The 20,806-nt window shown below is 42.6% G+C and overlaps 1 long non-coding RNA gene across 2 annotated transcripts in view; it reads right to left on the bottom strand.

The window, feature by feature from the left end:
* LOC125962645 (uncharacterized) overlaps nt 1-20,806 on the bottom strand; it is a 601,794-nt gene that overhangs the window by 345,726 nt on the left and 235,262 nt on the right. Inside the window, exon 1 of one of the 2 annotated variants that reach the window (XR_007474071.1) lies at nt 7,507-8,061. The exons of the other annotated variant lie outside the window; for it this stretch is intronic. This is a non-coding gene — a long non-coding RNA (uncharacterized LOC125962645). Of the gene's footprint in view, nt 1-7,506; nt 8,062-20,806 lie in introns of those variants that run through there. 2 annotated transcript variants of the gene reach the window in all.

Here is a 20,806-nt window from a genome sequence, read left to right as displayed (position 1 = left end):
AATACTAATGAGTTTGAACACAGTGTGAAAGACGAGAGGGCTGATTAACGGGGGACGTAATGATGCCATTATAGGCACTATTTTCTTTATAAATAAATGATCTCGATAAAATCTTTTATCCAAGAGGAATGCTACTATGAACGATTTGATAGCATCTGGAGCAGGAGGTGGAGACGCTGCAGCACTATCTTTGTCCTGGCGGATAACGCTGCGTTTTCACAAATTAGTCTCCAGAATCAAACCAGTTTGTTTGCTCCAGCTTGCCCGCTGTTGGGGATCCAGGCCGTGGGTAAGCCCTCACTTCGTGGTACGCCAAGGCCCTTCCCAGCAGGGCCAATGGTCTCTTCTCCTGGCCCCGTTTCTGCAGATGGCAATATAGGGCAGGAACAGAGAGACTTTATAAAGCCCATCTCTTAGTATTATTTTAAAGAAGACAAAGTATCTAATAGTGCGCTCTAGGCAAACACACTCTCAGAGACAGATCAGCTTAACTCCCCGGTATCCTGCAGCACAAAGCATTTTAATAAAAAAAAGATTTTTGCTGCTCCACCGGTCTGAATTGCAGGCCTCTTTCCTAGATGTATGTCCTCAAAGAGAGGCAGCTGGGAGCATAGCTGATGTTACATTGAGCTTCAGGGCCTCTCCTCCAACCCTTCCTCTCCAAACTCAACCTCAGACCCTAAGATGCCAGCTGGGGAGCCAAGAAGAGGTCTCCTTTCTCTTCTCTTCCAAGCCATGGCTTGCCTTCCCCAAGCAGGAGAGTCCCAGAGCTGCCCCCCTCTGCTGGCCCGCTCTCAAGCCACAGCCTGGGCCAGCCTTCCCCACTACAGGTCAGGAGCAGCTCCTGTTGCCAGCGCTAGGCTTTTCTCTTCTTAGAATCCTGAGCTATTGTCAGCACCTTTTCAGGGAAGCTTCTTTAAGCTACTCCCCGGCCGAGAGAGAGGGCATGGGTTCCAGGGGCACTGGTGCTTTGTCTCATTGTACTAAATGTTTCCTGCCCTCCTACTGTGTACAAAACGTGATTCTGACCATCCATCCCTGCCTTCAAGCAGCTCCAAGAGAGAACAATGATGAAATTGGACCACTTGGTCCAAAGGGAAAAGATAAAATGGAGTCTAAACATTGGACTATTCATTCATTCGTTCATTCATTTTTGAATGTTCCTACTATATATGCCAGGTGGTTTTCTATGTGATGAGGTGTCATAACAGTGAATGAACTTGATTTTTATTTTCACAGGGAGAGCCTACTACAACATAACATAATAAATGTAACAATCAGGGCTGTAACATAAAGAGGGTTTTGGGGGGTTTTAGTAGACCATTCTTATAAAAGCCCAGTGTTAGTGATACATCGTTTATTAAAACTCTTGGTAAGTCACTAGGGTGCAGTGGGGGGGGGTCCCCTAAAATGATGAAGAAAAAAAATGTGCTCAACTCTATACTTAAGAGAATAAGTCCTTTTAACTAAAGGACACTGTGTTTGCTGGACACTTTGGTGATTTGGAAGTCTGGGACAAATAATTCATTCCATTTGTCAGGGAATAATAGAGGGGGTGGAGGAGAGGCAGGAAGACAGAACCAGAAAGCAGAATGGAACAGGGTCACTTTTGTGGCCCATGGATATATGACATAAGTTCACAGATTTAACAATTCCTAAAATTTTGGCTGATGACTAAAGTCACCTTCGGAACAGAGCCAGGACCAGGGTGAGCAGAGTAAGGTACCTAGTGTGAAACATTTAAGGAGGCACTCACTCTCAGGGTCCTGCAAGCACAGAGCTGGCACCTGACCGGGGGTGCCTCCTTAAATTCTGCACACTAGGCAGCTCCCGTACTTTACCCTAGTTCCTACCCTAAGGAATTTGAAAACTACTGATTCTTGGGCCACACCCCAGAGGTTCTGATTTCACTGGCCTTGCAATGGACCTGGACATTGAGATATTTGAAAGCTCCACAAGTGATTGTGATGTGCAGCCAGTTTTGAGAACCACTGATACAGAGGGTCTCCTCAAGCAGAGCACATTAGTAGTGGACAGAACTGTTAATTATGAATATCAAGGCTTGGAAGAGGAATGCTCAGATTCTTTGCATGCACTTGGCTTCTTCCTAGGTGATTTTGCAAGATTTCAGCTTTCCCTCTTCTGAGGATGCAACCGTGCTCTTGATCAGAGTGGCCATTGGGAGGTCTTCACCAGCTCACCTAATTCTGATGCCGACCCTGAGAAGCAGATATTAACGTTTTCATTTTATAAAGAGGAAACCAAGGCCCACAGAGATTAAGCTCCTTGTCTAGGAACTTCACAGAAAGGAAATGGGCTGTAGTATTCGACCCTGAGTTTGTCTTTTGGCAAAGCATGTGCTCTTAACCTCCCACTAAGCTACGCAGACTCTCCTGGGCAGATGACCACCTGGACTCAATGGTAATGGGAACCATGGCTCTGAATTTGTGATCTCTGAATAACTTTACTTATGAAAGGTCTCTTGCACTTGACCTAGGAGAAAATCAAGCCACGTTACGCCTTTTAACGTCCAGTCACCAGAGTTAGCAGGTATCCAGTTCTGAAGCCCACATCTGATTAAGGTTAGATTTCAGGTTTGCTTCTGGCTCCAGGAAGGGTCCCGTGTTACCATACCCAGATCTCTGAACGATGGCAAGTGAGGCGACTGGGATGCTAGGTCCTCGCTAATTCTCCACAGTCTCCGGAGTGCTCAGCCACTGGTAGCTGCCATGCAGGGATGCTGGGGTGGCACGAGTCCTGGGAATGACAGGTCCTTTCAGCTTGGAGATGCCTAATAATCACAGAACATACTGGGAAGGTGCCCTGAAAGGACAGCGCTCGGCTTCCTGAAAGGCACAGAGGATTAAGGGACTGGAGCAAAGGCAGGCTCAGTGAGAGTGTCTTTCAAAAGCCAATACCATAACCACCCAGTGCTCCAAGAGAATGCTATGTCCCAAAGCCGACTTGAGCTGAAAGTGGGGTGGAATGATGTTGGAATAATCAAGGTTTGCATTCTCCATGGTGCCAGCTTTTAGCCATAGAAATACTCCTTCCTTCCAGTCTGCCGAAAGCATCACTCCTATACACATGATCTATATTGGCTCTCCCTGCTAACTAAGCTAAGTACAAGTTCTGGTTCTTCACTTACCAGCTACATGAACTTGGGCAAGACACTCAACCTCCTGTGACCACAGTTTTCTTCACTTGTAATATAAAGATAATAATAGTAGCTACTACTTGTGGTAGATTGATTACAATGTGATTTCACAGCAGCTCCCATCAAGAGGTGGAGCCTATTTCCCCATTCCTAGAATCTGGGCTGGCCAGATAGAATAGTGACTGTGCCAGTTCCAAACCCAGACCTCAGAGGTTTTGAATGTTTCTGGTCTCTATCTCAGAATCCTACAAAAGACATGTGAGCAAGCCCAAGCTAGCCTGCTGAAAGGATGTGAAAGCATTCTACAGAGGCTGCCCAGCTTAGGTCATTTTAGACCTGCCAGGACCAAGCTGACCCATCAGTTGAATACAGACATATGAGTGAGGCTGAAATCAGCCAAGCTTGATCCAGATCTGCAGAACCTCTCTAGACTCATGAAAAATAATAAATGACTGTAAATTTAAGCTACTAAATTTTGGAAATGTTTGTTACACAGTGATAGCTAACTGATATATTATTTTATAGAGTTTTTATGATTATCAAATGAGATCATGTATCTAAAATGCTTAGCACAGTGCTTGGAACAGCCTAAGTGCTCAATAAATACCAATTTGTACTAGTAACATTACTGATAGTGGTAGCAGAAGTAGAAGAGTATACTCTAAACTTCTTATCATAATGTTCAGTGTATCTTGTCTATCTTACAGTATGGTACCTGGATTTAAGCCAGATTTAGTTACTCTCCACACACACTTTGCACTTCTTATATCTTAAACTTGATTAGACCCTTCTTCCTACCTGGAATGTTCTTCACAATGTGTGCACCTCCCAAATCATCTCTGACCTTGAAGCCTTAGCTGAAATGCTATCAGCTCCAAGAAATGTTCAATGATGTCCATCGTAGAATCCATTTCCCATTTTTCTGTGTATCCATAGCACTTGGGTGATTCATCATAAGATTATACTTTGTCTTGTTTTGGATCTAATTATGCCTGCTGCCCCTGCATAACTTTAGGCTTTCTGAAGGCAAGCCTAGGACATGTTCATCTCTGCTCTTCCCTAGTGGACTCAACACAGTGCCCAAATGATGAATGGCAAAAACTAAAAATTAAAATTTGGGGTGCAAGTTATCCCTAATGAGTTGGTAGTCTTCCATGAATGCTAAGTTGAAAAGGATTGTGAGGCTGTGTCCAGCTCAATTAGAAACATCTTTCATAGGCACAAATGGGAAAGGGGAACCATCAGAGCAGGCCCTTGAATGTTTGCCAGTTACATTCAGTTTTAAAACTCCATATCTGAAACAAAAAAATATGATATGATGCTGCATTTCTATAGCATGTCCAACTGTCATTTCATTTATCCTCGTGACAACCCTGTATTTATTACTCTCCACTTTACAGAAAAGGTTAAACGGCTTGGCTGAAATCACGCAGCTAACAAGAGGCAGAACCCGAACTTGAATGTAGATCGCCTGCCTCTAAACTCAAGGCTGCTTTTATTATGGGATATGAATTGTCCTAATTGACATCATAGCCCTGAGTTTATATTTTCATGCACCATGGAAATTCGCTAAAATTATGGAAATTGGAATATTTATTTAAAACACAGGAAAGTACATATTGCCAAAAGCACACACGCACATGGGCAATCATACACATAACAGTGAGACATAAAATCAAAGAGCTTGCTTTCAGCTCTTTCCTACTATAATTCTCGATGTGGGCAAGTGGGCATGGCCATCATTATTGCTATAATTGCATCATAAGGTCATAATTTAATGACTGATTTACTCAGTAGAAAATGAAGACAATATTTCTTGTAGAGTAGTCTTGGCTGGGGAATAAAGGTGTTCTGGTAAATCCAATGTTCTGGCTAATAAAAAGGGACGACATGGAATATATATACAGTAGTAAGGAACAATGAACTAGACATACATAAAGCAATGTGGACAGGTCACAAAGCAGAAGGCTTCAAGAGATAAGTAGGGAGGAGAGCAAAATGTTCAGTACAGGGCTTTCCTGGTGGCGCAGTGGTTAAGGATCCACAAAAAAAGAAGGAAATCCACAGAAAAAGAAGGAAATAAAGTTAGTGAGAAGGGCTTCACTCAAACAATGATAATAATTGGCTAAGAGCTTTTAAATTAAAAACAAATAAATTAGAAATGAAGGAAATGATAACAAAGATCAATAAAACTAAAAGCTGGTTCTTTGAGAAGATAAACAAAATTGATAAACCATTAGCCAGACTCATCAAGAAAAAAAGGGAGAAGACTCAAATCAATAGAATTAGAAATGAAAAAGGAGAAGTAACAACTGACACTGCAGAAATACAAAAGATCATGAGAGATTACTACAAGCAACTCTATGCCAATAAAATGGACACCCTGGAAGAAATGGACAAATTCTTAGAAATGCACAACCTGCCAAGACTGAATCAGGAAGAAATAGAAAATATGAACAGGCCAATCACAAGCACTGAAATTGAAACTGTAATTAAAAATCTTTCAACAGGGCTTCCCTGGTGGTGCAGTGGTTGAGAGTCCGCCTGCCAATGCAGGGGACACGGGTTCGTGCACTGGTCCAGGAAGATCCCACATGCCGCGGAGTGGCTGGGCCCGTGAGCCATGGTGGCTGAGCCTGCGCGTCCAGAGCCTGTGCTCCACAACGGGAGAGGCCACAAGAGTGAGAGGCCCGCATACTGCAAAAAAAAAAAAAAAATTCCAAAAAACAAAAGCCCAGGACCAGATGGCTTCACAGGCGAATTCTATCAAACATTTAGAGAAGAGCTAACACCTATCCTTCTCAAACTCTTCCAAAAAATAGCAGAGGGAGGAACACTCCCAAACTTATTCTACGAGGCCACCATCACCTTGATACCAAAACCAGACAAGGATGTCACAAAGAAAGAAAACTACAGGCCAATATCACTGATGAACATAGATGCAAAAATCCTCAACAAAATACTAGCAAACAGAATCCAACAGCACATTTAAAGGATCATACACCATGATCAAGTGGGGTTTATTCCAGGAATGCAAGGATTCTTCAATATACGCAAATCAATCAATGTGATACACCGTATTAACAAATTGAAGGAGAAAAACCATATGATCATGTCAATAGATGCAGAGAAGGCTTTCGACAAAATTCAACACCCATTTATGATAAAAACCCTGCAGAAAGTAGGCATAGAGGGAACTTTCTTCAACATAATAAAGGCCATATATGACAAACCCACAGCCAACATCGTCTTCAATGGTGAAAAACTGAAAGCATTTCCACTAAGATCAGGAACAAGACAAGGTTGCCCACTCTCACCACTCTTACTCAACATAGTTTTGGAAGTTTTAGCCACAGCAATCAAAGAAGAAAAGGAAATAAAAGCAATCCAAATCAGAAAAGAAGAAGTAAAGCTGTCACTGTTTGCAGATGACATGATACTATACATAGAGAATCCTAAAGATGCTACCAGAAAACTTCTAGAGCTAATCAATGAATTTGGTAAAGTAGCAGGATACAAAATTAATGCACAGAAATCTCTGGCATTCCTATACACTAATGATGAAAAATCTGAAAGTAAAATCAAGAAAACACTCCATTTACCATTGCAGCAAAAAGAATAAAATATCTAGGAATAAACCTACCTAAGGAGACAAAAGACCTGTATGCAGAAAATTATAAGACACTGATGAGAGAAATTAAAGATGATACAAATAGATGGAGAGATATACCATGTTCTTGGATTGGAAGAATCAACATTGTGAAAATGACTCTACTACCCAAAGCAATCTCCAGATTCAATGCAATCCCTATCAAACTACCACTGGCATTTTTCACAGAACTAGAACCAAAAATTTCACAGTTTATATGGAAACACAAAAGACCCAGAATAGCCAAAGCAGTTTTGAGGAAGAAAAACAGAGCTGGAGAAATCAAGCTCCCAGACTTCAGACTATACTACAAAGCTACAGTAATCCAGACGGTATGGTACTGGCACAAAAACAGAAAGATAGATCAATGGAACAGGATAGAAAGCCCAGAGATAAACCCACACACATATGGTCACCTTATCTTTAGTAACGGAGGCAAGAATATACAATGGAGAAAATACAGCCTCTTCAATAAGTGGTGCTGGGAAAACTGGACAGCTACATGTAAAAGAATGAAATTAGAACACTCCCTAACATCATACACAAAAATAAACTCAAAATGGATTAAAGACCTAAATGTAATGCCAGAGCATATAAAACTCTTAGAGGAAAACATAGGCAGAGCACCCTATGACATAAATCACAGCAAGATCCTTTTTGACCCACCTCCTAGAGAAATGGAAATAAAACCAAAAGGGACCTAATGAGACTTAAAAGCTTTTGCACAGCAAAGGAAACCATAAACAAGACGAAAAGACAACCCTCAGAATGGGAGAAAATATTTGCAAATGAAGCAACTGACAAAGGATTAATCTCCAAAATTTACAAGCAGCTCATGCAGCTCAATAACAAAAAAACAAACAACCCAATCCAAAAATGGGCAGAAGACTTAAATAGACATTTCTCCAAAGAAGATATACAGACTACCAACAAACACATGAAAGAATGCTCAACATCATTAATCATTAGAGAAATGCAAATCAAAACTACAATGAGATATCATCTCACACCAGTCAGAATGGCCATCATCAAAAAATCTAGAAACAATAAATGCTGGAGAGGGTGTGGAGAAAAGGGAACACTCTTGAACTGCTGGTGCGAATGTGAGTCGGTACAGCCACTATGGAGAACAGTATGGAGGTTCCTTTAAAAACTACAAATAGAACTACCATATGACCCAGCAATCCCACTACTGGGCATATACCCTGAGAAAACCAAAATTCAAAAAGAGTCATGTACCAAAATGTTCATTGCAGCTCTATTTACAATCGCCCGGAGATGGAAACAACTTAAGTGTCCATCATCGGATGAATGGATAAAGAAGACGTGGCACATATATACAATGGAATATTACTCAGCCATAAAAAGAAACAAAATTGAGCTATTTGTAATGAGGTGGATAGACCTAGAGTCTGTCATACAGAGTGAAGTAAGTCAGAAAGAGAAAGACAAATGCCGTATGCTAACACATATATATGGAATTTAAGAAAAAAAATGTCATGAAGAACTTAGGGGTAAGACAGGAATAAAGACATAGATCTACTAGAAAATGGACTTGAGGATATGGGAAGGGGGAATGGTAAGCTGTGACAAAGCGAGAGAGTGGCATGGACATATGCACACTACTAAATGTAAGGTAGATAGCTAGTGGGAAGCAGCCGCATGGCACAGGGAGATCAGCTCGGTGCTTTGTGACTGCCTGGGGGGGTGGGATGGGGAGGGTGGGATGTATCATGGGCATCTCATACAGAGACTTCTCATTTCCTCAGCCTGGAAGTGACTCACATTACTCATTATTCTGTGGCCCAGATTAATAACGTGGCACTGGCTAATGGCAAGGAGGCTTGGAAGTGTTGTCTCCAGTACACCAAGAAGGAAAGGAGAAGTATATAGGTGAGTGCTAGAAATATCTACCACAAATAGGGACTCCAAAGGCCTCTTGGTGCCTGGAGAGACCCGCACTCACCATGAATGTTAGATTTGACTTCTTGAACACTTCCACGGGAGCTGGGGAGGATTATCACGTGCTGTGCCTAGACCCTGTGCTCAGACCCATACAAGACCACTTGCATGCATTATCATCTAACCCTCACAATAACATCACAAGATAGGCCCTATTGTCCCCATTTTCTAGATGAGGAAACTGAGGATCAGAGAGGCAAGGTGACTTTCCTAAGCAAAGCTGAGACCCAAAGCAATGGGTGTTCTACCTCTAAAACCAAACTCCAGCAAGATCACAAAATAATCACATTCACTCATTTGTTGCTTTACAAAATGCTTTCAAATGTGTTCCGGATTTCGTATCTATGACCGTCCTATAAGGTTGGTAGGAGCACCCCCATTTCACAGGTGAGGACGCTGGAGCTCAGCAACGTTAAGTACATCACCCAAGAGTTCCAGGACTGGGAGAATGACAGGTAGCCACCCCCCAACCTAATCATGGCAGCCCAATCACTGGGGGGAGAGAAGGCAAGAGACATTCCAAACCTTACAGAGTTCATGCTCTAAAACACTTCTAAAAGTTTTAAGAGCCAGACAAAATCCAGACCTCAGTGCAAAGGTTACTGGAGTTGGGATTTTATTGCCAGATGTAAATCCGTCTTCTCTAAGACCTGCTCCAGGTCCCTTGTGCCTCACTTGAAATATTTCATGTGTGCTGAGTGGATCTCTTGGCTCCCTGTTGCCTTCGTAAATTATGAATTCCAAATTTCTTGGGGCCTGGATCCAGCAGAGGTAGTTCCAGCTGCCCCCCTCCAAGCCCTGAATGGAGGACAGCTTTGCTTCACCCCTGAGGATTGCCCTGATTTACTCTTTGATCCACCATTTTGGACTGGGGAGGGTGGTGGTGCTTGGTTCATAAGAGGTGACCCCTCAAGTCTCAGTGCCCAAGTTTGGACCATCACCCCATCATTCCGTGACCACAGATGATTGGTCCAGCCATAATAATACTAGACCAAAAATGGACCAATCAGATTCTCTCTCTCAGGGATATGACACTTATTAAAAGGGACATAGCTATTGGAGGCCGAGACTGCTTAACGGCAGCCTTCTGGAGAGAAAGTCTTTGAGCCTTTTGCTGAGACCTCTGGATATGTTTCCCTAAAGTGGGATTTCTAACTCATCCTTTCATCCACTGCTCATTTACCTTTTTGTTCTTAACTGAGCTAGGCTCCGTCTGTTGCAGCAACCAAAAGAATCTTGACTAATACCTGTGTTAAGCACACACCCTCGAGACAGAGGCACATCATCTTCAGCCTTCCCACTGCCCATGACCTACTTTTCTGTATTTCTCTCCCAAACTCAGCAACTTTAGTCACTTTCTTTGGGAGCCCCTACAGAATGGTACCGCTTGGAGGGTGGGATAGGAAACAAGCTGACAGTGTGTACTGGGCAAGGGTTAGAGTTCTAGAAGATGCTATATCTCATAGGCTTTGTCATTTATGACACTGCTAGGTCCCAGAGCAGCTAATCAGAGACTCAATGGGACCCAACACCCTTTTCAGTCTGCCCCCAACACCTTCTCTGGCCCCATCCCATCCATGCCTTCCCATATACCCTATTATGATCCCCAATATCTCACTTCATGGCTCTGCCTATGCTGATTTCCTCTCTTACCTGGAATGACCCCTCCTCCTTCTCTGATCAAAAACCCTGTTTGCCTGTCACAGCCAGATCATTTCCCGATCTTCTGCACAAGCTATAAGGCACAATTAGTTAAGATTAGTCACTCCCATTGCCCTTTATGCTTATTCTCCCTCATTACACTTAACGTGTTATGGTATTATTATCTGATTTATTTCATGTCTGTGCCCCCATTGGACTAGTTGTTACTTAAATACGTCTTCCTTCATAGGATTAATGCCACCAAATTACCTATTATGTGTCTATGTAGATAGAGGACATCTAGGTTCCTTCCTTCCTTCCTTCCTTCCTTCCTTCCTTTCTTTCTTTCTCCATCCATCCTAAAACAAGAGATGCAACCTCATGGAGGAAAAGTCTGCAAAGGTCCAATTCTTAAATGCCTAAGTAGAATGTATCATAAATGCTGCCCTGTAAGTGTGCCTAGCTCTGCACATAACTAAAGGGGAAAGTGTACAGAGTGGGGTGAGAGAGAGTAGAAGATGGGGAGCCGTGTAAAGGGAAGGCTAACAAAGAAGAAAGAAGGTCAGTCTCAGTAGATTCTCCGTGTTAGCCAGCTTCTGTGAGACATAAGTCCTTTCAGAACATGGTCTTCCATCAGGAGGGCTCATTCAAATGTCCAATGGACATTAAGAGAAAAAAATACTGATCTCTGTACTGAGGAATAATACACACATGTCCAAAAGAGGGATACCTCTGTGCATGTTGGAAAGAGGTACAAGTAGATGGTCAAGTGAATAGAAGGATATTCATTGTGTATAAAGTAGCAAACATTTCTGAGTGGTCACAATGTACCAGGGACAGCTCTTTGTGCTGTACCTAATAATCTATTAAATCGTCAGAAGAAACTGTGGTAAGCTTGTTATTCTCATTTTCTTGATGGGGAAATTGAAAAACAGGAATTAAGAAACTTATTCAAGATAATCATGGCTGGAAAGTGTTGGAGCCACAATATAGGCAGCCTGTATATCATGCAATACATATAGGCTGCCTACATCCAGACCTCCGACCCCCATGCTATACTGTTATTAATTGTGTGTGTGTGTGTGTGTGTGTGAGAGAGAGAGGGAGAGAGACGGAGAGAGACAGAGACAGAGAGACAGACAGAGATTGAGAGAATATATATAGTTTATACTTATATGGCTTATATTAACATAGAAAATATCTGGAAGGCAGCCAAGAAACTGTTAGGAGTCTGTGCCTCTGGAGGGTGGGGATGAAACAATCAGATGACTTCCTTGTCTCTTTGCAACCCCACTACACTGTCTCTCAGGAGTTCATTCAGCTGTAAGTAATAGAAAACCCAATTAACAAAGACTTAAACAAAACCAGTTTATTTGTCTGACATAACCAGCAGTCCAGAGGTAGTGTTTTACTGTCCCTGATAACAGGGCTACTTCTGTGCAATGAGCTTGACCTTACACTCTTGGTGACTCTCCTTCCTTGCTTTATTTTTTCCTCTACAGCATTTATCTTCGTCTAGCATCTCTATATTTTGCCTGTGTACCTTGGTTATTGTCTGTCTCCTGCACCAGAATGTCAGCTCTAGGAGGATGGGAACTTTTTTTGTTCACAGCTGTACCCCAGCACCCTAGAATCCTACCTGGTACAGAGTTAGTGCTCAATAAACATTTGTTGAACCAATGAATGAATGGATGTTGCTGCTTCAGTTATCACATCCGTGTCCAAGACTGAAAAGAGAGGGCAAGTGCCACCATTGCTTCTGTCCTCTTTTATCATGAAAACAAGTGCTTTCCCAGAATCCTCCACACAGACTTCCTCTACGTCCTATTGGCCGGAATTGGTTCACACGGCACACTCCTCTTCCCCGTCCAAAGATGCTAGAATCCAGGAGTAGGTGGTTACAACTTCACATGGTCACCCCAGCCAACAACAGGACGTGCTTAGCCAGGAAGAAGCAGGAGTGGGTACCAATTAGACAATCAATCATATCTCCCACAGGCGGTCTGGCTTTTTACCACATGAATATTCTACTTTAATTTTATATATTCCTTTTTCAATTTTTTTCTTTTTTAATTTTTTAACGTTTTAATATTTTTATTTTATATTGGAGCATAGTTAACAACGTTGTGTTAGTTCCCGGTGTACAACAAAGTGATTCAGTTATACATATATACGTATCTATTCTTTTTCAAATTCTTTTCCCATTTAGCTTATTACAGAATATTGAGCAGAGTTCCCTGTGCTATACAGTAGGTCTTTGTTGGTTTATCTATTTTAAATACAGTGATGTGTACATGTCAGCAACATGGATGGACCTGGAGATTATCATATACTAAGTGAAGTAAGTGTGGCAGAGAAAGACAAATATGATATATCGCTTATATGCAGAATCTAAAAAAAAATGATACACACAAACAGAAACAGACTCACAGACTTAGAGAACGAATTTATGGTTACGGCGAGGGGGAGAGTGGGGGAAGGGATAGATTAGGAGTTTGAGATTGACATGTACACGCTGCTGTATTTTACATTCTTCTTGAATACAGATGTCCAGGCCACACTTGAGGCTTGCTCAAATTCTCAGAGGGCGAGGCTGGGCGTGTGTGCCGTTTAAAGATGCTCAAAAGATTTCGATGCACCATCCATGATAAAAAGAACTTTCCAGAGAGTCTGTGCTTATAGGTAGCAGCAGAGGAGTTTTTAAGTCCTGGAAAAGGAAGTGTGACGTGACTCCCAGAAAGATGTGAGCCCAAGGGACCTTTGTAGATCATGGAACTCAGGCTCTCCAATTTGCAGCTGAGTAAACTGAGGCTTCCAGAGGGACAGAGAATTGTCTAAAGTCTCCCAGGCAATCAGTGGCGGGGCCAGGGCTAGATTCCAGCACTGTCTCTCAAACCAGTGCTTTGCTCCCATAAACTCTCCGCCACCTTTTTCGCCATCATCAAGTGTTTACAGCCAGGGGCAGGACCCTCCCGTTACTCACATTTAACTTTTACAGAGAAACGGCCAAGTGTCAACTTTCCCGTTCTCCGTTAACTGCATAACCTACAGTAATAAATTAGTCCCCAACCAAAAAGATGCCCTTAATCCCCACACTGCTTTTTCATATCCCTTTTACATTTTATAATGTAAAAGGAGTTTTAGTGGTTAATATCCACTCTCAGGCTTCCCCTTTATATATGTATACATTTATATTTCATAATTATAGTTGCAGGTTTCCCCTCTGCTCTGCCCCTGCCCTTGAGCTAGAGAGTGACACAGGAAATGGTTTATGTTCTCCGGTCTACACTGACAGTCTAATCCCGCTCGTGTATTTCATGCTGTCTCCGTCAAGTCCATTTTCTCTCGGCTACTGTGCCCAATGTCTCCATCTCCGCGGACTCAAAGCAGCATATGCCTGGAGCAGATATAGGCAGCCCCCCTCCGAAGGACTACAGCTTTGGGGCAGAGGGTTTCAGAAATGCAGGTGAGGAGACCCTAGGTCCTGTTGGTGGATAGATTTATTACTGTTGATTAAGTGCCTCATACTCGGCGCCGTGCCTGTGTGATTGCTATGAACAGTGCAAACTTTCTCTTCTGAGCTCTCTGTTAGAATAAACCTGAACAATCAGAAATCAGAAGGATGTGTGGCTTTAAAATTGCCAGGGGAAATCTGATATAGCAAAACCCAAATGAAAGAGCAAGGTACCGCCTTCGCAGAGATGGGAGGAGCTGCCAGGCTACCTCCCAAAGCCTGTATAGAAATCCAAGGTCAGACTTCATGCTTTCTTGCAAAAGGTGCTAGAACCCCCGAGAGGAACAAGCATCAATTCAGAGACCCGTTGGTTCCCGGGTTGTCTCAAATGCTAATCGGTTATGTGACCTGAACCAGAGGCTTAATCCCTCTGAACCCCAGTTGCTCATCTATGAAAAGAGGATAAGAAAACCTCCCCTATTTAACCTCCAGAGTGACTGGGAGAACGGAAGAAAGCAACTTACGAACCTGTAATACAGGTAATATGGGTAATGTAATACCCATGTAATATGGGTAGATTTGAAGCAACTGAGTCATAGGTGCCCTAAAATTCCAGCTCTGTATTGCTCCCTCCCCCATGCCCATCAGCCAATATTTATAAGAGATGCATTTTCCTAGACATTATATAGGGCCCTAGTCTTCAGTCAAAGGCAAATGTAAAAAATATCTGCTGAGAATCCAAGGTGCTGGTGTCAACAGGACTGAAATATCTATTTAGCTGGTCCATTTTTTTTTCATTTCTATGCAGATATTTGGTATTACATAGACTTAAAAACGTAGGGAAAGCCAACCATCTGCTATAAAAAAGAACACAGCAGCAGTTCAGATCATTTGTTTATTAGGTGAGGTGGTTATTTCTCGAGACGCATCATCTCAACAATTAAGCATTTAATTGGAAATGTTATTTTCCCCAGACTTTAAGGCCAACAACTTCAGTTCAAGCCCCAGATTTTCAGAACTAGCTCTATTACACTGGGCAAGTTAAGCTCTCTTAGGCTCAAACTTCTGTAAAACAAAACAAATGATATCTAATTTCAGGTATACATTATAGCTCAACTGTAAACCCCACGGGGACAGAGATTTTCATTGTCTCGCTGCATTAAATCCGCAGCCCCTAAGTCCGTGCTCTTAAATAACAAGCGCTCAATGAGTGCTTAGTGAAGGAATGAAGGAAGGGTGACATAAAAAGTGCTTAACCTCACGCCTAGAGTCTTGTGAGCATTCAGTAAACATTAAGCCGCTTTCCCAAATTATTATGATGCTAGATAAGTGATTTCAGGATGACGCTAGAATATTTAACTCATTCACATGCAGCGTGCATGAGGGCAGGAACCTGTTTCGTTTAGTGTTGAATCCTCACCTCCTTGAACCATGCCCTGCTTTCAGTAGACACTCAGTAGTTATCCGTTGAATGAATGATATGGGCTGTTCTTCCCAGACAGGCCACGTGCTAGTTGAAGAGAAAGACCAGCACCAGGATTTTCTTATATTCTCACCCGGACTGTGTGTGCACAAAAGATATTCAAGCATTCATAGCATGGGAGGACTGCAGACTAACAGGGGCTCAAGATTGCTTAGAACCACCACCATCTGTCAATTATGCGTAAGTGTCATGGGGGGCTGGTTTTGACTCCAAGTAACAGAAACATCTTCTATTACCCCCTGAAACTCTTCCTGCAGACAGAATCTCCAGAGAAAATCGCACGAGAAAATACTCACTGAGAAATCCCACAACCTCTGTCACTATGAAAAATGTCATGGAAAAGGATTTTTCTTATAAAACAGCAACTTATGAAAGCAATCAGTGCTGGAAAGCTCAAAGATAGATGAAGAAAACTAGAGGAACAGATCCAACAGCTCTGGTTTTATGAATAGACGATTCCACCACCCCACTCATTTGTAAGATTCTCATGAGATCTTTTTTTTACAGCAGGTTATGAATCATCTTCATGATATCTTTAAATGGATGATCAATACTATATTTTCCCATAAAATGTTTGGTTTGAAATCCGATTTTAAGTGCATTAGAGTTTTTGTACACCGAATGGGTGAATGCCATAATAAATTGTCGTCAAATATGAAAGAAATATAGCAGAGATGAATTGCCGTATTTATTTATGAGTCTATAAAACACCTTGTGACGGTCCTGGCACATTTTTGGGATACCAATTTGAACCTTCAGGAAAGTTAAAAGCATTAAAAGAGACTGCAAGGAGATTTATTATTGGAATGTTTTTAATTGCAGACCCAAGCAGACATGCAGGTATTAGAATGGCTATGCCCTTAATGGGCATGTCTCATGTGTTTCTCTTTTTTTCCCCTCCCTTTAGAAATGATATACTTCCCATATTTTTATTGATTTGTGAAGATTTGTCATAAATTACTCTGGCCAGCACGTGACATCACAAATGGTCCCAGCTTCCCTAAAGTAGCGGGCTCCAGGTGGCACAAAAACAGAAGGCTCCTGGCCTGTTCTAATGCTCAGCTTTCAAAGTAGGAGATACCACAGTGAAAGAGGATACCAGCAGAATGCAGCTCATCAGACAATATGTATACGACTTGAAGCTGCTCATATATATACATATATATATATTTTTTTTGCGGTACGCGGGCCTCTCACTGTTGTGGCCTCTCCTGTTGCGGAGCACAGGCTCCGGACGCGCAGGCTCAGCGGCCATGGCTGACGGGCCCAGCCGCTCCGCGGCATGTGGGATCTTCCCGGACCGGGGCACGAACCCGTGTCCCCTGCATCGGCAGGCGGACTCTCAACCACTGCGCCACCAGGGAAGCCCCGAAGCTGCTCATATTTTAATTGAAGCCTTAAAGTCTATGACAGTGAAATCCTTTGGGAAGAACAATGACAAAATAGCATCTTTAAAAATTGCCTGTTAGCAACGGTCCAGTTAGATTGCTGTATGCAAAAACGCACAGTCCCTGGCTAGAGTCAGAGCCGGCACCAAATCAGCTCACTTTGCCACTTGTCTAAGCCATGACTCTGTCCCCTAAGTGTACACTCAAGACCGCTCCTAGGCCCTGTCGCACAGGGGAAAAAAGACGTGGCATCTTATCCTAGCAAGTCCTTTTGTGTGGCTTCTTTCAGGTCTTTATTTTTTACATGCATTTTTGTTTCCCAAAGACTTTGGCTTCAAAAGCTGTTCCCTGGCCTTCAAATCCATACATCTGTCATTAACTTTCAATTTTAATTCCTTGAGATGCCTTGAGCTTATCATTAGAAAGATATCACCATCCAGAAGATAAAAATAATCAAGAATTTCTATACATAAAACCTGCTTTGTAAGTGAGGAGTTAATGCACCAACCCCCTCCCCCAGTCTACTGATGCAAAAACAAAGATTAAAAATATGTACATAAATATATATATAAATATATATAATTTGGTTAGTGACTATATATATACAGTCATATATATGTATATCTTTCTGAAAATAGTCACTAACCAAGTTCCATTAATTGTTTTATAAACTGTCATAGATATATAGACATAATCTTGGCTGAATTTTTCAGAGGTTTTTTGTTGTGGCTGGTTTTGTGTTTTTTTAGCTTTTTTAAAATATTCTTATCCATCACAGCTGGGTCTGTTTGCTGTTTTCTATTTTAATTAATGACCATCATCAAATTTCTAAAACTCCCAAAGTATTACAGAAGCTCTTTCATAATACCAGCTGATATAAAAGCATACAGTAGAGACCCTGAACTCGTGTGCTTACTGCAGCATCTCTTTAGATATTTTCTCTGCTAAATTACACGGTGATATCCCAGGGCACGACATCTCCAGCTGTATCTGGCTTTATGTATGTTTGAAATAAGGTCTTGTGGAAAGACCCAAAGTGGGGAGGTCTGAATTCTGGTTCCTCCTCTCTCATCTCTTGGGTTATGTAATCTTAGATTTGCTTCCCACCTCTCCAGTTTCCTTATCATGAACCTTAAGTAAGGTAAAGCAGGGGTGTTAAGGATAGCCCCCAAGCATGCTACAAATGCAAAAGAATACCACATAGCAAAAGCTATGATTTTTAACTCTAAGCTCAGGTTTGTACCTGGCTCACTGACGCACCAGGATCGCTGCATTGTCTCGTTTTTTACTTTATCCGGAAGTTCATTCTTTCTTTCTCTTTGCCACCTTCCTGACAAGCAACATCAACACCCTCATCTGGGAATTATTGCCTTTTTATTTTCCCCTCCTGATGCCAGAGTTGCTGCTGACAATATGTATTCAGGCAAGGGGCTCGCTGTGTTTCACAATCAGATGCCACGCACACTACTTCCGTCAAAACAATTAGTGTTCATTTCGGTTTTACTCGGGGAGACCTGCGGTGACTGATCAGTATAAATTATAGATGCTTCTGTCCAGATGCACTTGTTCATTCATGCATAGATTTGAGGAAATTTCATTCTTCCCAGTTCAAAAACAGTCACTAAAAATCTCATACTTAAAAAAATATAATTTAGCACATTTTCATCGGTGTTATTTTATCCATATACTTACGCATTCCATCTATGACTTGAGGCATTTGAAGTTGATTTGAGGCATTTTGGAGTTATCATCCCCTCCCTGTAAAATGTGCTGTCTTTCTAAATCATTAGGAAATCATGGCTGTTTAACTCAAAATAGTGCAATGTGATTTTTTGCGTGTATGGTACCTGCACTCCAGTTTACTGTCAAGACACATCCTTTACTCTGCCTGCTCAGGACCTTCAGTGCATTTCAAGCAAAGCAACGTGAACTTCAAATAAACGATGTGGATTAGCGCTCTCCCTCCTCCAAATAGGCCTTTGACTGTTGACTTTGTTTTAATGAGCAGCTAGAGGAACTATCAGGGCATGTGGCATAATACAACAAAAGAATCTGTATCATCTGTGTAAAACATTTTAGGTGGAATGACTCCCTTAAATGTAACTGGGAGGGTCTGTATTTCAGAGGCTTATTTACTTGCTTCAGTAAAATTCAATGCGTACACATAGACAATTGGGCATTTTTCCCAAAACTAAATTAGACGGTGCTGAATAAAGCAATGAAAAGCCAGCACGGTGGAGAAGCTCAGAGCACTTTGGCTGCAGAGGTGAGTGTCTGTCGACAGTCAGGAGGACAAGAGCAAATTCCACGGCAGCTTCCCTGAAGCACTTTCCAGGAAAGACTTCTTTTCACCTGAGGTTTCTGCCAGTCAGAGGTTGATACTGGTTGAACCTGATGGTTTGGTTTTGTAATGAGGGCCCCAAAATAATGGGAAAAGGCACACTTCATAGGACCCCTTTTTAGGGAACATAGACCCCTTTTGAAGGTGGTGACAATCGAACGTCAGCGGCACCAGGTAGGTTTGCTTTGGGTGCAGCCTCTCCCCAGGAAAGAAATGTTAAATCAAGGTCTCCCATGCCTGGAAATTGCAGCCTTCCTCCCCAAGACATCCAGATACCTTAAAGCAACTTTGCACACAATAGAAAGATGCCTTAACAGAAAACCTGCTCTTTTGTTTGTTTTCTTTTCTGCAGATGAAGAAAACATGCTGAAACATCTTCAGAGTCTCACCTCCCAATTCACTTCACCACTGTTCTTCCTCCTCTTTTCTTTCTCTTTTGAAAAATCTTGTTGCTTTTCTCGAATCCTGGAGAGCAAAGACAAGAGGTAGGCCTGGAGGCCCTGCACACAGCATTGATACCACAGAGGTCTTATAAATCAGATGAAAATCAATAAATTCTATATGGTAGTTTCTCCTTTGCAATCAGGTTGCCAGGGGACAGAACTAATGCTTTTTCTTCACCACCCTCCCCATTTTTCTGTCATAAAAAAAAAAAAATCTGCTTAGGAACGAATGGGCAATCAAAGCTGCTGAGTAAGTATTTCAACTACCTAATTTTATTACTTTACAATTGACATACCTTCCCTCTGGAAATGTTTGCAATTAATTAATTAGCAGTAACCTTCCCCAAGGGACTAATTTAATGAATTCTCTCCAATTCTTACGTTTAAAAAATAGCTTAGATGTATCCAAGCTGCAAACGTGTAGATGGCTCCAAAGTGCATTTTGAAAAATCGAGGGATCTTATCTATTACGGTGAATTTTTATCACTAAATCAATCCGGCGATAACTATAATTCTTTTTCTAACTAGGAGTTTCCCGGGTTGAACGCAAGGTTTCTCCAAGGTAACGACGCTGTAGCAGCAGCCAGGAAACCTCGCTGGGTTTGTTCGTATTTAGAATGGAGCTTGTCCTCATGTTAATAATCTCTTAGGCGGAGGAGTCTTCGGTTTGCGCTTATCCAAGCTCCGTGCGCGTTCTGCAGAATATGTAAAGAAAAAAGAAGCCGATGTCCTTCTAAAGACGTCGCTGGCTTCCGGGCCTACCCGTCTCCTCTGAAAGGTGCCGAAGGAAAGCTCGCGGCCAGGGATTCCGGGCCAGGGCCCCAAACCTTGTCCGTCCCCTGGGCTTCCTCCTTGCCTCGCCAGAACCCAGGGCAGAGATACGGGTTGTTCCTAACCTCTGCGCCACACGTTCTTGCGTTTCAACTAGAAAATAAACCCGGGCCCTTGAACCAACCCCGCCGCCCCGATTCCTCCGGGGAGGTGCAGAGAGGGCCTGGGGGAACATTTTTGTAAACTGTAAAGCGCGGTGACCCCGTGAATGAAAGGCGAGGCATTCGATCCCGGTAGCAGCCCCCGAAACGCCACCCACCACCACCACCAGGCCGGCAGCCCCTTTACGCCCCCAGACGTCGCAGGTTAGAGACCCTCAGCGGGGAGGCTCCAGGCCTGGGGATTGAGCCTTTGGGAGTGCAGGATCTACGGTGCTTGCAAACTGGCGGCCGCTTGCCCGGGAGCCAGGCCTGGAGGACACGGCCCCCTCCCAGGCACCAACGAGCTCGTCCGCCCA

Source organism: Orcinus orca, chromosome 20 (assembly GCF_937001465.1).
Source record: "Orcinus orca chromosome 20, mOrcOrc1.1, whole genome shotgun sequence".
In the NCBI taxonomy this organism is placed as follows: Eukaryota; Metazoa; Chordata; class Mammalia; order Artiodactyla; family Delphinidae; genus Orcinus; species Orcinus orca.
This window is presented reverse-complemented; position numbering and strand designations above follow the sequence as displayed.